Source organism: Alligator mississippiensis, chromosome 7 (genome assembly GCF_030867095.1).
Source record: "Alligator mississippiensis isolate rAllMis1 chromosome 7, rAllMis1, whole genome shotgun sequence".
Taxonomy (NCBI): Eukaryota; Metazoa; Chordata; order Crocodylia; family Alligatoridae; genus Alligator; species Alligator mississippiensis.
Window position 1 is genome coordinate 32,960,108 of NC_081830.1, and position 18,107 is coordinate 32,978,214.

Here is an 18,107-nt window from a genome sequence, read left to right on the forward strand (position 1 = left end):
TGGGTCTAAAGGATTAGGCCTTACATCCATAGGCTGGCAGAGCCCCTGCAAGGGTCCAAAGATAGCTAAGCATCAGGAGACACATCACCCAAAAATCAGCAGCTGGGATCATACATTAGGAAGCTGGTAAACCAGCCCCAAGCGCTTGCAGCTGGCCTGGCTGGGTGGGGTTGAGGAAGGGGCAGTTCTGGCCTCTATGGCTAGTTGGGGTGTACTAATACCTGTGTGTCTAGTCACCAGTGGCATATACCTAGGGGCGTTTTGCTTGGTTTTACTTTGTTTTACCTTCAGCTGTCCAAATGCAGGGGGCCCAACCTTCCTGCACCATATTCTGCTGCAGATAGGATGGGCTGAGAGTACTTCTCATCTCCACAACCACATTTCTACCCTCAGGAAACCCATGCCCCTGTACACTTCCAGCTCCCCCACCATCCATGCTCCCAGCCATGCAGCATGTGGCACCCAACCTTTCCTCCAGCCTTGACTCTCATGTTTGTCAGCCATCCATTTGACTTTGGGAAACATTAACTACTATGGGGAGCAGCTAAAAGAGAGATCACAGGTAGAACCTTGAATCAGAAGCAGTGAGTAATTTCTGCTTCCAGTAGAGAGGAGGAAGGGGGAGGTTTGTTTGTGGGGAATGTGCAAGGAGATAAAGGAGCCTGCAGAGCACAGTCTGCAGGAGAGGGGGAGTGGAAGAGAGAGTTCAGAGATGGCCAGCTTGTGTGGCAGCAGTGTGTAGGTGAGTGGTTCTTGCAAGAGAAAGTGCCCAAGGCCAGATCCACACCTGATGCCTCTGCTTTGATTTCAATGGAAACGCTGATTTTCCTGTCTCCCAAGTAGGTATAGATATCGAATGCACACTATGCTACGGCTGGTTCCATTAATGACCTGGCTAGGGATCCTGAAGAGGGGGTTAGCAGAGATGTACTTGCAAATAATATAAGAAAGCAAGAGATCTGAGAAGGGTACCTAGTCCTCAAAAGCTTGCTTATATCAGTCCCAACTATACAGTTGGTCAAATAAAGGATATCACCCACAAAAATCCTTGTCTTTCATACAAGAAAACAAGGAATGGTGTGAGGACCCCGACAGGGATATAAGTGAGTTAACAAAAGATAACACAAATCGGAGCCATGTTAGATGAAAACACAGGCCCCTTATCAGGATCTAAAACTGTCATGACAATCAAGAATGAAGATTTAGGCACCTCTGTGGCCAGCTCAGTGGACACTTACAGAGCAAACAGAAAGGGGGTGGCTGCATAGACAATGGGAGAGAGAAGAGTTCTTCCATTTTATACTTCTGTTACTTGGATCAGAGCTACGCCCTCGTTTGGGAGCTGGTGGCCAGCTCTGATGGCCTCCATCTCAAGAAGGGTGAGAGCAGAAAGAGAAGGAGCCTTGGAGACAGTCAAAGTGGCCCAAGGCCTGAAGAAAGCATACTCACCATAAGAAGAGAGACAAAGAGCAGGGCCATTTGGTTCAGAAGGGATCATTTCCAACATAAGAGGAGACACAGTAGAGGTGTATTAAACAGCAAGTGATATAGGGAAGGCCAGTGAGGTACAAGTAATTGCCGTGTCTCAGAAAAATGAGAGGGGCTGTCAGCTGGACCACAGCAGTCAGTCAGCCCCCCAACATACCCACAGGCCCACATGTGCATCCCACCCTTCACAGCTGGAGTACCTGCTTGTTGTCTCTTGGGTCTGCCTTTCTCCAGAAGACTCTGCAGCTGCCCGCTCCATAGCTGCAGTCTCCCTGACCTCCACCATGCTCTACAGCCCCTCAGTGCCCTTCCTTCCCCCTCCTGACACCCAGACCCCCTGCTCCAGCAGCCTCCAGCCCTCCACCAGGCTCAGCTTCCTTTTCCAACACCTCTGACCTTCTGCCCCTGCACTCCCCAGCCAAAGGCTCTTGGCCCTTCAGTGCCCAGACTTCAACTGAGCAGTCTCTGCCCATCCCGCTTTTATATAAAGTAGTACATAAGATGTAGGCATGACCACCATTTTAAACAGCCCCTACCTGGTGCCATCTCGGCACCTGAGTAATAAGGAAAGGGATCCCATGATGGGGACATCACACTAAACCAGAAAGGTAGCTCATTTAAAACAGTTAAAATTTTGCAATTCACACAACTGTGAAACACACTGCCCTTGAGGTGGTCTGCAAAAGCTCAGTAGATTTTGAGAAAGGGTTTGACATTTCTTTGGGTAATGAGAACACTGACCACCGCATAAGGTTGGGTGAAAAAATGTATAAAAGGTATAAATCTTCATGCTTTAAGGCCTACATAGCAAGTATAAACAGCTCAGGGATGGGGAAAACCTTCCCTTCAGGGTTGGCCATTCTATCATTGACCACTGAGAGCTTTGTTTCATCTCCTTTGGAAGTATCCAGCATTAGCTACTGTCAGAGACAAGAGACCAGACTAGCCCCCGGGATCTGCCCCACAATGGCAATTCCAGCATGTTTCGACAGAAAATCACAAAAATTGCTGCAATGAAGAATTCTTGCAATTCTGAGATAACGCTCTGAAGGAAAGAACTGAAAAGGGATCAGTTAAAGAGCTGTTTTGACTTGGAATCCATAGGAAATAATGTTCTGAGGAATGAAACAGCCACAGTTTTAACAGCATAAAGTGGGGGTTTCCCTGCATCTAAGGAAAGTGTTCATTGAAAAGCAGAAAAGATCTCATTTGTTTACCCTGCTGTAGCTTGGATTTTGCAAGGCTTATAAGGGAACCTGTTGAGATACCATATTTATCTGCATACCACATGCCACATGAGATACATGCCCTGCTTTGCTCTCAGTTGACCCACTATAAAGGGGTAATCTGGTCCTCCAGGCAGGACAACGAAGGCCAGCAGACATGATGATGGCCAGATCACTCTTTTGTGTGCCATTGGTTATGGCCTTAGCCATGGTAGCTGCATTGGATGTCAAAGCTTGGAGGAACTTTTGACTTTGCCTTGTACGGTTTCATTTGCTCTGGGGATTTCTCATGCAGATATAGCTTCACTGGTCCAAGTGAAAGTACCTTTTGCAGTAACAGCCATTGCCTTTCCTCAAACCTGGGCAATGTTTGGCCCATACTCTTTACAGCTTGAGTCAAATTTACCTCTCTATTCCACAGGTTTCCACAGCCACAGTGACTGTCCACCAATGGTATTTCCCTAGTATAGGCAAGACCTACCACTGCCAAGCACGACTCAGCTCCTTGGTACTGGGATAGAGGGCTCATGGTGTAAGGAAGATGATACAGTGTGACTCACCACAGGAGAGTGTAGCCCAAAGAAGAGGGTGACAAAGGCCATCAAGGACAACCCAGGTGTTTCCAAGATATGTGCAGTGTAAGACAGGAATTTTGTCTCTGGAACCATGTAGCATCTATCATAGGCAGGCAATAGGGGTGCACTAATAAAGATTTTGGGAGCTGATATCAATAGCCGATTTTTAAGAAGGCATATCGGCCAATACCGATCTAATTTCCTATACAAATGTATGCAGCTGGTAAGTCTGTTGTGGTGGATGGGAAGTGGGGAGGGAAGGGGATGGGGGGACAGATCAAGCCCCTGCAGTGTGGGAGGGAATGGGGCTGGAGCTGGGGTTGGGGCAGGCACTCCCAGCCGAGATGGGGTGGGGCAGGGCATGGGATGGATCTGCAGCTTCTCCCGGGGGTGCAGGGCAGGGGGGGGCAGCTCCTACCACTGCACACACCCCAGGAAGGTGTGGGGGGGAGCTGTGTGCCCCCGGATCTGTGCAAGGGGGACTGCAGCTGCAGGCTGGGACCAGGGCTGCACCAGGCTCTTCCCGGCATATGGGGGCTGTGCTTGGGGCTGCACTCCCGATGAGTGAGAGCTGCTCTCACGGCAGGCAGTGATGGTGCTGGGAGGGGACTACAGGGGGGTTACGGTGAAATTTGGGGTAGCTGCAGCCCCCTCATAACCCTCCTCCCAGCACCACCATGACCAGCACCACCACGACCTGCCCCAAGCGCAGCCCCCCCACATCAGGAGCACAGCCCCAAGCACAGCCCCCATATGCTGGGAAGAGCCCAGCACAGGCCTGGCCCCAGCCCACAGCCAAAGACACCCCCCACTCCACTCCCTCCCCACACAGATCTGGGGGCACACACACCCCCTCATGCCCTCCTGGGGTGCATGCAGTGGGGGGAGCTGCCCCACCCTGCGCCCCCTGGACAAGCTGCTGCTCCATCCTACACGCTGTCCCGGTTGGGCAGCGCCTGCCCCAGCCCCTGCCCCTCTCCCTCCCTCCCTCCCCACAGGGGGTGTTGATCTGCCCCCCCACACCCGTTCCCTCCCCACTCCCCTTCAACCACAACAGATTTACCAGCTGCATGCAGCTCTCCACCCTGCTGGGCTGTGCTCCTCACTGCTTCCATGCTGCGCTGGTACGCACATGCACAGGCATTTATCGGCCAAATTATCAGCCATGTCAGGCCGATTTCTGATACAATCACTTTTCTTTATATTGGTGCCAATCCAATATTGGACTGTGTCACTGTAACACAGTCACTGTGGCTGTGGTGCGCCTCTAGCAGACAAGGTTCTTTGAGTAAATCTGATATCTTTTATTAGACCAACTCAGATAGTTGGAAAAATTCTTCTTAGCAAGCTTTCGGGTATAAATACCCTTCATCAGGCTGAGGAAGCATCTGCAGTTGCTGTGCGCTCTTCCTGGATGGAATGAATCTATCATAAGCACTCACTCAAATCCACCTCCCTGCCAAATATCACTGAAAACACAAGCTAAGGCTTTTCCACAGTAGCACAGTCCACACCAATGCACTCAGCTTTATATACCCAGGCAGGAAGAGCCTCCAGATGTATATTGTGCAAACTAATGGACACATGGGTTTAATGATGGCCTGCAGTTTAGCAGCATTGTTTTAGTAACAGATAATCTGCTCCGACTGCATTTTTGCTAAGCAGATAAGGGCAGCAGTGCCACCACGTGGTGATCTGCCAGATAACAGCATTGTCGGATCTGAGTCTGGGAAGGTTCTTTGGGTGATGTGATATCTTTTATTAGAGCAACTAAGTAGTTTGAACAAAGTTCTTTTGCAAGCTTTTGGGAACAAGTTCCCTTCTTCAGGCATAAGAAGACTCTGTAGGATCTGAGACTTCCCATGCAGTGCTTGCTGCACCTGGATTCTTCATCCATGGATTTTGGGGAGGCTAAGGTGGCCCCAGCTAAAGATCTGGCACATCGGCTGGAGGATGTCCCCCCTTTCCTGGTTGTTGATCCTTGCAAAGGTGGGCCAGGCAGCCTCAACTTCTCAGTTCCTATCCAGGCATGTGAAGGACCTGTTTAATTTCAGGGCCCAAGCCCTGGGGGCTACCTTGTGTATTTACAGTGTGATCTACTCTTCCCTGGCCCTAGATCAACACAGTGGTAGCTGAAAGAGGCTCACCTGAGACGTTCTCTTGAAATGTGAGCAGGGTGGTGGGGAGAATGGCTGCTGACCTTTGCTCTTTTGAATAAGCACTCACCTCCTGGTGTCACTTTCCCAAGGTAGCTGAGGCCAGAGCAGTGGACCCTGTACCCAACCTGGATGGGGACATTTTCTTCTTTGTTGGCTTGTTTTTTACTGCTGAGTCTTATTCATTTAATGGGAGAATGGCTCATCCCAGCCTTAGATTATGACTGGATCATGGTACGTGATGCAGTTACTGGTAACAGCAGGTGCTTGCCCTAGCAATTCAACTCGGAGTGTCTTCTAAAGCCTGAGGTCCACATCCAGGACCTTGTGCTCCCAGGACCTGAAAGAAAGCAGCAGTTTTCTTTGTTTTTCTCAATAAGAAATATTTTTGAATTAGGCATCAAAATCATAGAAACATAGAAAATGAGGGCTGGAAGGGACCTCAGGTGGTCGCATACAGTCCAACCCCCTGCTCAAGGCAGGATCATCCCTGTCTAAACCACCATGGGCGTGTCCAGACGAGCCCACACATGCCTCTTGCAGCGCCAAAAAGACCAGAGATGGTCTGGCAGCCATCTATGGTTGACCCTTGCCCTGGTGCTGAAACACACTGCCTGCCCATGCGAGGCAGACAGCATGCCAGCTGCAGGGAGCTGGACCCAGGCTCCTGCCAGTAAGTAAGGGGTACGGGGGCTGGAGGAAGGGGGAGGGGACCATGGGGGGAGTCCTGCCAGCTCTGCCCACTCCCCCAGCCCCTACCTGCCCCCTGAGCCTCCCCAATCGCTGCCCTGCCCAATGCGGCAGTGGCAGTGCAGATGCCAGGCAGCTGGGGCCAGGCCTTGCTGCCCCCCCTCCTGCAAACCACACATCCTCCCAGCACACACCCTGCATGCCCAGCTGCCAGACAGGATGAGACCCACTGGCAGGAGCTGTGGCTGCAGGGGCAGCTGTCCCCACATCCTGGTTAGTGAAGGGGTCACAGGGAGCTCTAACTGCTGTATGATAAGAAAACCAAAGGCAAACAGCAAAACATATAGGTATTTAGAATTCATTTTATTATGATGATAGAGACACTGGTAGGCTTCCAAATTGCTTTAACACTGTAGATATATCAATAAATCCTTGCCCAACTGATCACTCTCTCTCTCTGTCTCTTACTCTATCTTTATACAGTGGTCTTCTGTTTTAATTGTGGGGGAACATGGATTTCAGGGTATTTTGTGGAGTGACTTCAGGATTTTTTATCAGGGATTTTTCAGTTTTCAAATAGGGACACCAGAATTCCTGCTAGGGATGCAAATGCAGGACCCAGGCAGAGAAGCTTGCTCAGAGCTGGCTCCCTGGACCCAGCTGGAGGTCGCTGACCTCCTGGCCAATTGGGGCCAGGAGGACATGCTTTGACAGTTCAAAGCAGGCCACCACACTGAGAACATAGTTCTGGCGACAGCTGCCCAGATGACCTGGCAGGAGGCACACATGGCAGTAGTGCCGCACAAAGGCCAACTCTGCAACCACAGCCCACTGGCAGCTGGCCCACAGGGGCAGATGCCTCTGCTGTCTATGCAGTCCCCATCCAGGTCTGGCAGGTGTGCAGCAGGTCACAGAGAGGTAGCAGCTCCCACTGTCAGACTGCTGCAGTGGGTAGATTTCATAGATTTCATAGATGTTAGGGTCGGAAGGGACCTCAACAGATCATCGAGTCCGACCCCCTGCATAAGCAGGAAAGAGTGCTGGGTCTAGATGACCCCAGCTAGATACTCGTCTAACCTCCTCTTGAAGACCCCCAGGGTAGGGGAGAGCACCACTTCCCTTGGGAGCCCGTTCCAGACCTTGGCCACTCGAACTGTGAAGAAGTTCTTCCTAATGTCCAGTCTAAATCTGCTCTCTGCTAGCTTGTGGCCATTGTTTCTTGTAACCCCCGGGGGCGCCTTGGTGAATAAATCCTCACCAACTCCCTTCTGTGCCCCCATGATGAACTTATAGGCAGCCACAAGGTCACCTCTCAACCTTCTCTTGCGGAGCCTGAAAAGGTCCAGTTTCTCTAGTCTCTCCTCGTAGGGCTTGGTCTGCAGGCCCTTGACCATACGAGTTGCCCTTCTCTGTACCCTCTCCAGGTTATCCGCATCCTTCTTGAAGTGTGGCGCCCAGAATTGCACGCAGTACTCCAACTGCGGTCTGACCAACGCCCTATAGAGGGGAAGTATCACCTCCCTGGACCTATTCGTCATGCATCTGCTGATGCACGATAAAGTGCCATTGGCTTTTCTGATGGCTTCGTCACACTGCCGGCTCATGTTCATCTTGGAGTCCACTAGGACTCCAAGATCCCTTTCCACCTCCATGCCACCCAGCAGGTCATTCCCTAGGCTGTAGGTGTGCTGGACATTTTTCCTCCCTAGGTGCAGCACTTTGCATTTCTCCTTGTTGAACTGCATCCTGTTGTTTTCTGCCCACTTGTGCAACCTATCCAGGTCTGCCTGCAGCTGTTCCCTGCCCTCCGGCATGTCCACTTCTCCCCATAGCTTTGTATCATCTGCAAACTTGGACAGAGTACATTTCACTCCCTCATCCAAGTCGCTGATGAAGACATTAAAGAGTATCGGTCCAAGGACCGAACCCTGCGGGACCCCACTGCCCACACCCTTCCAGGTCGAGACCAACCCATCTACCACGACTCTTTGGGTGCGACCCTCTAGCCAATTCGCCACCCACCGGACTGTGCAGTCATCCACATCACAGCCTCTTAACTTGTTCACCAGTATGGGGTGGGATACCGTATTGAAGGCCTTCCTGAAGTCTAAGTATACGACATCCACCCCTCCTCCTGTGTCCAGGCGTTTCGTAACCTGGTCATAGAAAGAGACTAGGTTGGTCAGGCACGATCTGCCCGCCACAAACCCATGCTGGTTTCCCCTCAGCATAATTTGCCCTGCCGGGCTCTCACAAATGTGAGCCTTGATAATTTTTTCAAAGACTTTACCAAGGATGGAGGTGAGACTGACCGGCCTATAGTTGCCCGGGTCCTCCTTCCTCCCCTTTTTGAAAATGGGGACCACATTAGCCCTTTTCCAGTCTTCTGGGACTTGGCCCGTGCACCACGAGCGTTCGAATATTCCCGCCAGTGGCTCTGCAATGATGTCGGCCAGTGCCTTCAGCACCCTCGGATGGAGCTCATCCGGGCCTGCCGACTTAAAGGCATCCAGTTCTTCCAAGTGACTCTGCACCACCTCAGGGTCTACGTGTGGAAGTCTGGTGCCTTGCTGCTGCCTCTCTACAACCCCAGTGAGAGACTTGTCGTGCCCCTCGCTTAGGAACACTGAGGCAAAGAACTCGTTGAGGAGTTCAGCCTTGTCCACCCTATCTGTCACCAATTGTTTCTGCCCATTTAGCAGCGGTCCTATTCCTCCCTGGGCCTTCCTTTTACTCCCAATATATCTAAAAAACAATTTCTTGTTGTCCTTTACTTGGGTTGCCATCCTCAGCTCCATGGTAGCTTTGGCCCGCCTAACTGCCTCCCTACAAGCACGAGCAGAGGAGGTATATTCATCTTTAGTGATCTCACCCTGTTTCCACTTTTTATGTGCTCCCCTTTTGGCCCTTAGGCTGCCCTGGATTTCTCTGGTCAGCCATGGAAGCCTCCTGGCCCCTTTCCCTCTTTTGCCTCGCTCGGGGATCGTCTTGCTTTGTGCCCGAAGGATCGTTTCCTTAAGGCACAGCCACCCTTCTTGGGCTCCCATCCCTTCAAAACTCCTACTCTGCAGTGCTTCCTTGACTAATCGCCTGAGTGCATTGAGATCAGCTTTCCTAAAGTCTAGCACTTTCACCCTACTAGTTACCTTACCCACTCGCCGTCTTATGTTGAATTCTATTATAAGGAGATCACTGTCTCCCAAATGGCTACCGATCTGGAGGTCCCCTATCATGTCATCTCCCATTGCCAATACCAGATCCAGTATGGCATTCCCCCTAGTGGGACCATGCACCTCCTGTGTCAGGTGGAGGTCCTGTACACAGGTTAGAAACCTGCGTGAGCGATGGGACCTTGCTGTCTGCGTCTCCCAGCAGATGTCTGGGTAGTTTAGGTCCCCCATGACTACCGCCTCCTTAGCTTTTATGGTCTCCAAGAGTTGCCTCAGGAGCCCCGCATCTATTTCTTCCCATTGGTGTGGGGGTCTGTAGCAGACCCCCTACCACCAAATCCCTTTCTCCTTGCCCCCCACGTAGCCTAACCCACAATCCTTCTACTTCCTCAACCTCGGATTCTGTCTTGATGAGGGTTGATGTATATTGCTCACTGACATAAAGTGCAGCCCCCTCCCCCCCCCTTTCTTCCCCGACCTGTCCTTTCTATACAATCTATAGCCCTCAATATGTACTGCCCAGTCATGGGATGAATCCCACCAGGTCTCTGTTAGCCCCACTAAGTCATAGGTGTTTAGTGCAAGCAGGAGCGCTAGTTCATCCTGCTTGTTCCCCATGCTCCTAGCATTAGTATATAGGCACTTGAGCCCTGCGACTGGTGCCTTTGCTGCCCCCCCGCTCCGAGTCCCAAGGGGCCCATTGTTCCTTACCTTCTTGTTTCTTACCTGTTCTGTAGTGCTGGTCTCCCCATGGCTTTCAGGTTCCCAATGTTCTCCTTCTTCAGGCTGGGCTGTCCTTGTGGGTGCCACATGGTTTGGTGGTCCACAGCTTCCCCTGCCCTCGTACTCCCCTCCCCCCGACAAGCCTAGTTTAAAGCTCGCCGGAGGAGATCCGCCAACCTAGAAGAAAACACACGCTTACCTTTGGGGGACAGGTGAAGCCCATCCCAGCTGAGCATGTCCCTTGTCGTGATGTGCGGGTCGTTGTCCAGGAAGCTGAAGCCTGCCTTGAGACACCAGTGCCGAAGCCGCCAGTTGGTCTCTCTGATGCAGTTCTCCTGCCGTCTTCCTCGTCCGGTCACTGGTAGGATGGAAGAGAAAACCACCTGGGCACCGAACTCCTTCAGCACGCCGCCCAGAACACTGTAGTCCACCATCAGGTGATCGGGGGTTCTCCTGGCCGCATCATTAGTACCCACATGGACTAGGACCATGGGGTAATAATCGGTGGGCTTGATCCTGGCCTGGATTACCTCCGTCACATCCCGAATCTTTGCTCCAGGGAGGCAGCATACCTCTCGTGCCGAGGGGTCCTGGCGACAGATGGGTCCTTCCGTACCTCTCAGGATGGAGTCTCCTATGATGAGCACTCATCGCCTCCTCCTCTGGGTCATCGTGGATCTCTTGATCTGTTTGGAGTGTGAAGAACGTGGTGTTTCTTCTTGCTCAAGGGTTTCCTCCTCCCCTTCCATCTCCTGCAGGGTCGCCAGGGCCTCGTACCTGTTCACCAGTCGGACTGGAGAAGCTGGTACCGGTTCGCTGCGAGCTGCTCCGGTCCTGGCTGTGACCGTCTGCCACTCTGCTGTGGAGGGCACTCCCTGGGCTGCTTCTTCCTTCGGTGCCTGGGCCTGCAGGAAAAGGAAATAACTGTCAATTTCATCCTCCACCTCCCTGATCCCCCTCAGCCTGCTAACCTCCTCCCGGAGCTCCCTCACCTGCGCCTCCAGAGCCCTAAGACGGGCACCTGCCGGACAGGTGTGGGGGCCCCCAATCTCTGCCCCCCCCGGCCCTGCTGGGGATCCCCCACAGGCCAGGAGGTAGGGGAACATCAGCTCCCCCATGGGCTCGGTCTGGGTGGAGGCCTCAGACCAGCCCCGGGTAGCCTTGTCCCCCTGGGCAGAGGCCCTAGCAGTACTCCTCGTAGACACCATTCTACAAGCTGCTGTTTGTAGACCTGTGCGGTGTCTACACCCTACCCCTACAGGAGTCCCACTCCTGGCCCTCCCGGCCCACCCTCCGGCACGAACGCCCGCGCAAACACCAGCGTGCTCCCACAGAGCGTGCCTGTTTGCGTGCTCTGTTCGCGCCGCGCGGCTTGGGAGCGCGGCTCCCTACCGGCTCAGCTATATGGGACAGTTATATAGAGGAGGCAGGGAGCTGTCAGGACTGCTTCAGCAGTCCAGCTGGCACAAGGGGTAGTGTCCCCAGGTACCAATTGGCTGGGCCCTGCAAGCTTCTGAGAGCAAGTAGCCCTGAGCTACTTGATAAGGCAGCTTTTTGTAATGATGGGGCCAGGACAGGGCAGGTTTTTATACTGCTGGGGACAATACAGGTGCTGGCCCTGGGATCTAGCTCCCCCTGGCAAATCCAGGAGCCAGGCAGGGTTATTTTGCCGCAAGTGGCACAATATGCCTCACACCAAAGTGCATGTCTTGGCATGTGCACTGAGGCAAAAAGCCCTGGCTCAAATTTGCACCACTTCTATTTGAGCTGCTGCAAGCGCACATGCTTGCATGTGTGGACGCACCCATGGGGTCAAATTCCTTCCTGATCTGAAATATGGATCTGAGGGGAGGAGCAAGAACCTTGAACCAAGAGCATCTGGGGTTTTCAGTCCCAGCAGGACCACTGGCACAGCCTCATTGAAATCCCTAGCCCTAGCTGCAGCCAACACCCAATGCTTTTGAGCAGGTGAAATAAAAGCCCTGGCACCTGTAGCTACAGGGGGGAAAGAAATTCTTTCCCAGCCCCATATGGCAACCCACAGAGCCCATAAGCATGGGAAAAACCAAACATCCTCCACTCTGCTCTGCAACCTGGGACTGCAGACAGTTTCACACACCCAGGGATTGCCTGAGAGTTTAAAAACCACCTTTATAATGTTTTCAACTGGATCCAAAGGTTCAACAGGAATTGACACGCATCCCACATGCACACTAGCCAGACCCTAAGGAAAGTATGCATTTTAATTCAGTGTGTGCGTGCAGGGGCTTTAATGAAAGGCATTTAGAAATCACATGATGCATTTCTTTCAGTCTGGGAGGCACCTTTGCATGAATAGCCAGCTAGCAGTTCCAGGGCCACCTGGCTAAAGCACAAGTACTCCAAAGTACCTCCCTTTCCCAAGTACTCCACCACCTACCTCTTTTCCTGGTCACAGTAGCCAACATCACTCAGACCCAAAACTTTGCTGTCACCTTCATCTTATCCAGGCCACTATATCTTACAGAGTCTTTCTGAAAAAGAGGCAGCCTCTCCTGTCCATCCATGCAGCTAAAACTGTCATTCAGGTTCGCATCATCTCACATATAAGATACTACAGTATTCATTCCTCTGTCCTTAACAAGTGTAGCCTCATCTCCACTGGAAATAATGCTGCATATGTCATTCTCCTAACCCATTACCTGGACTGTCACCCCTTTCTTTGCATCCCTCTGTTGGCTCCCTCTTCTCTACTGCATCAAACATAAGCACTCATCTTCACTCCCAAGGTCCTTTATGCCCTGTCTCACCCTGTCTGTCACCAGAGATGTAGAGTCCTACCTCCCTGCAAAATTGCCTCACTGTCATATCTTTCCTTAGTGTTTTTCTTTGCCATGATGCCTACACAACCCTTGACAATGGTTAGGCCACTGTTGCATACATACTGCTACCAGTCTTACGGAGCAGTGTTGTTTCTCTCTTTCTTTCTTATTACTCTCCTCTTGGACTGTGTCTCTGTTATCTTAGAGTTGTAAGATCATCAGATTATAAGGGATGTCTTTGTGCTATGGGCTTCTGTAACACGAAGAGCCATGGGGGTTTGGCAGTGATGTGTCCCAGCCAGGATGCTCCTAAGCCCTCCAAACTTGGGAAGTCTCCAGTAAGGCTTCTCCAGGATCATCCCTTATGGTCACTCTGAAGCACACCAGAGGTCTGCAGGTGTAGGAGAGTGGAGCATGCTTAAAGTAGCTCAGCTGGGGCACGCTGCCACCATAGGATAGTCATGCCCTGGTTTTGCAGGCTAGGAATGTCAATGGAGTCCTGAAGCTTTGTATTTCAAAATATATTTAATGAGCCAAAATTGTTACCAGAGCATTATCTTGGGTTGTACCCATGACTACTGTCCTGAGAGACCTAGGTCCCTAGGCTACCATTAATAACATAAGGACTTTTTTGCAAGCATTAGCAGGGCCTGGATGCTCCCCTGCCTGTAGGCAGAGTCACAAAGTCAAAACAAAGCTCCTTTCACAAAGCTCGGTGTGTCACTGCAGAGGCAGAAACACAACTTTGTTTACCCATTGCTCATGGGGAGCTGACTCAACTCACATCAAAGCCAGATGCAGATGACAGGTGCCTGTTGGTTGTGTGTGTAAATGAAAGCAATAGGCAGATTAATAATTATGTCAGATGCTATTGATGTAATTGTGACCCTACAATACCCTATATGAATCTATGAATACCCACTCTACAGCCTCCCTCTGCCCTGTCAATCCCTCCTGGGGACCTCGGCTGTAACAGAGCCCTGAAGTTTCATATTTCAGAAAAGGAAAGGAGCCCAAAGTTTTCTTTCATTGCTAGAGTGCCTTCTATATTTGAACCCTCAGCCTCTGGCATCCAAGGCAAAAGTCATGCCACTATTGTCTGCACAGATGCCCTCTCACAAAGAAGCTCTCTCATAGATGCCCTCTCACCTCTTGGGGTGATGATTAGCACTTTCAAAGCTATAGCGAACACAGAATCCAGGAGGCTACAACAGAAAGGGAATATCTCACTACATGCCTTTTAATTCAGCTCTCTGCAATCTCCACTGGTCTCCCAAGAGTACTCAGGGGGAGTATGGCTATTCTAATGTAATGGCATAGGACATACTTACCTGGTAGACTCTTTTCTCCCTATGTTGTGCTGCCAGCATCAGAATCAGCATCAGAGGTCCTGCATGAGATCTCACTGTCATTAAGGAGAGGGGGCACAGGGGCCAGGCCTTCTCAATGCAATGCCCATCATCTTCCAGTCCCTTCTGATGAACTGCCAGGCATCTTGTGAGATGAAACTTTGCTCCCAAGCATTTGAGAACAGGAACAGGGGCATCATGGTGATAGGAAAAGAGGAGGGGTGTTTTAAAGGGAGGAGGGACATTAGCAGTGAGACAGACTGATCAAAATTTTTCCATGAATACTAAATTCACAAAAAAAAATTAGAATTTCGGGGGGGGGGTGCAAAAGTAGTTAAGCTTGGCAAAATAGTTTCACTCAAAAGAAAAGGGAGAACATTTTCAAACACACCAAAGCGTTTTGCTCAAAACTTTTGAAAATGAAACATATCAATTCTTTTTTTTGACATGGTGTATCTCATGGAGCACTTGGCATACATTAAAAGAAATCAAGGAGCTAAGCAAAATGGGTAACTAACCCATGCACAGAACAAAGCAAACTTATTTGACATCAGTGAAATGCTTTGCGTGAACCAAGAATATTTTTGTAGGTTTTTTCAGTTTGTTTGTTTCACTAAAAAAAGAAAAAACAAAATCTGCGTTGGTCTCATAGAATCACAGAACAAAGGGGATAAAAGGGACTTCCAAGATCCAGAGCTGTCCCAGGGGGCGGAGGGGGGGGGTGAGCGCCCTGGGCCCGCACTTTGGGGGACCCCGTAGACAGTGCCATACAGGCCCTGCCACGGCTGCCATGCACTGCCACTGCCAAGGGCCACCAGCTCTGCTGCTGCCAAACGCTGCCGGCTCCAGCCGCTTGCCACCACCCCCATCGGCCCCACTGTCAACACTGCCACTGACTTCTGTGGGTGGTTGCCACCCCCACCCCCTGGCCCCACACAGGCTGATATGCCCCGGGACCCGCACACCCCTAGGGACGGCTCTGCTGAGGTCATCTAGTCCAACTCCCTGCGTGAGGAAGGATCAGCCGTGCTGTAAAACAGGGTTAGCCACTGAGCTGAAGAACTGCGGTTCAATTACTCTGCTGCATGAAGTATATGTGCAGGGTATGCCCTACAGCAAGGGGATGAATACCTTCTTTAGCATTTTTACAGACCTAAGTAGTAAGTACATACATGTTTAAGCCTGTCCATGACCCCTGGCACTGGCCACCTACCATGGACAGTCACTGTGCTGCCACGCAGTTCCTCAGCAGCAGCTCTCTCAGATTTCTCCAAGTTGGCACTCAATTGACTAGGTAACACCCAGGGGTATTGAGTGTCCCCCAAAACAACTAACTGTCTCTTTTCCTGTTGAGGAGAGAAGCTGACACCCGTGGGGTCCAGTGCTGCAATGTCAAGCCAGACTCACTACAAAGTATAGAAGTATGTCGCTGCTGAACCTTCTTGGTCCCTGGTCCCAGGCCAGGCCAGGAACAACTCAGTCCCATCACTTTCTGACTGTCTGGACCTGGTGAGCGATGTGCTGAAGCACAGCCAAGATCTGGTACCTCTGGAGTGGCAAGAGGGCCTGACCTTCACAGCCATAAACTTCTGTGCTCTTTGGCTCAGGCTCTTCACAGGCACTGCCAAAATACCCTCCACCAACTGTCTTCATTAGCCTCAGATGAAATAGCTGTCCCTGTACCCAGGTGTGCTGTCCTCAAAGCAACACCTAGGTAACAACAGAAACCTGTCTTGACAAGGAGTAGACACTGGATCTGGACTCCAAGTTGAAAACTGACAGGAAAATGGTGCCTGTTTCCTCATAGGAAGCTCATAGAAATTTATCAGTGATTTATGGGAACTTTGACCTCTCCTCCCACAGTTCCCAGTAGCCCAGTAGCTCCCCAAGGGCCTTTGGAAATGCCTCTCGGGCTTTGCTCCCAGGAAATAAGATAGCTACTGTGGGATCATTCCTCAGGCTAGAGGGGAACACCAGCAGGGCAGGGCAATGCAGGCATGTCACAGATCTAGAGGTGAATCAACAAGGCTGCAGCACAGGCACAGAGACACACTCCCATGGCTTCCAGTTCTAGTGGCCCCATTCCCTAGTGTAGATGAAGCAAAGCACTCCAACCAGAGGTTGGCTAGTCTTAAAGGTGCTGTTGTTCCCCCAAAAATGGATTGATAGTTTGGGTTATGGGTAGTGATACTGTTTGTTAGGTTTGGGAGGGGATGGCTTTTGGTTCGCGCGGGGGGGGGGGGGGGGGGGGCGAGGCAGATTGTTATTTATTTTGGTATTCGACTAGCTGCAAATCAGGTCTTACACGCTCAAATGTGATAAGGGGAAAAGAGCAAAATCACTTACATTTGTTCTTAATGCCCTCTCCTGGTAGTTTAAAAACTATCAGCTAATTATTCTACTGCATTACTAAGGGGTAGCAAGGTGGGGGGGGGGGTGTACACATGCACATATGAGCTAGCGAGCAACTTGATCCTGACCTGTACCCAGAGCTAGATGAACCCTTTGGTGGGCCCTAGGCAAACAAACTCATGAGCCCCTACTTAATACTGTATATTTATATTATTTTTTCACACAATAATTATAATACGTAAACTAAGCACAACTGGGCCCCATCTTCACTTACGGCCCTAGGCATGTGCCTAGTTGGCCTATGCATTAATCCAGCCCTGCCTGTACATGAAAAATTACTCATGTAGTGATCACCAGGTTCAATAAATACAGGCATTATATGAATGAGAAGAACCAAAAATGAACTTTATTGTGGAGCAGTAGGCCACCTCTGCCAATCCTTTGTCTGAAACTAACTAACAAGCTACCTGGCTCCCTAACTGAGGGACCATCTCACAGTTCCTCCCTCAATCTCCTGTTAGGGAGCATCTCTAAATTATAACTTGTGTCACTACAAATCACAGCGGATTGCATGTGCCAACAAGGAGGGCTAGGCTTCTCCAAGTGCACATCTAACGGATTGTCTAAACCAGACAAAAAGACCTGGTCTTAACTAGAGTTTTCCTAAATGGCTCGCCCCCATTCTGCCTCAGCATGGAATCTGTATGCTGCTCAACAAGGGCTGGCATATACTGTCAGCAATCAGGGCTGGATTAACACCTAGGCAAACTAGGCATATGCCTAGGGCCCTGAGCTGCAGAGGCCACAGTCCTTCCCTCCACAGTGGCAGCACAAATGGCCCTGTCCACCTCCCTTCCCTTCCCTTCCCCTCCCCTCAGTCGGCCTCACTGATGCCACAGCTGCTTCCTAGCAGAGGATCCAGGTCCCACTCCCCGCAGACAGCAGTGCTGGGGTATGGAAGGGGGTCTTGACTGGCTTGGGGCCCACAACTTTCATAGATTCATAGATGCCAGGGTCGGAAGGGACCTCAATAGATCATCGAGTCCGACCCCCTGCATAGGCAGGAAAGAGTGCTGGGTTTAGATGACCCCAGCTAGATGCTTATCTAACCTCCTCTTGAAGACCCCAAGGGTAGGGGAGAGCACCACCTCCCTTGGGAGCCCGTTCCAGACCTTGGCCACTCTAACTGTGAAGAAGTTCTTCCTAATGTCTAGTCTAAATCTGCTGTCTGCTAGCTTGTGGCCATTATTTCTTGTAACCCCCAGGGGCGCCTTGGTGAATAAAACCTCACCAATTCCCTTCTGTGCCCCCATGATGAACTTATAGGCAGCCACAAGGTCGCCTCTCAACCTTCTCTTGCGGAGGCTGAAGAGGTCCAGGTGCCCCAGTCTCTCCTCATAGGGCTTGGCCCGCAAGCCCTTAACCATACAAGTGGCCCTTCTCTGAACCCTCTCCAGGTTATCCACATCCCTCTTGAAGTGCAGCGCCCAAAACTGCACGCAGTATTCCAACTGTGGTCTGACCAGCGCCTGATAGAGGGGAAGTATCACCTCCTTGGATCTGTTCATCATGCATCT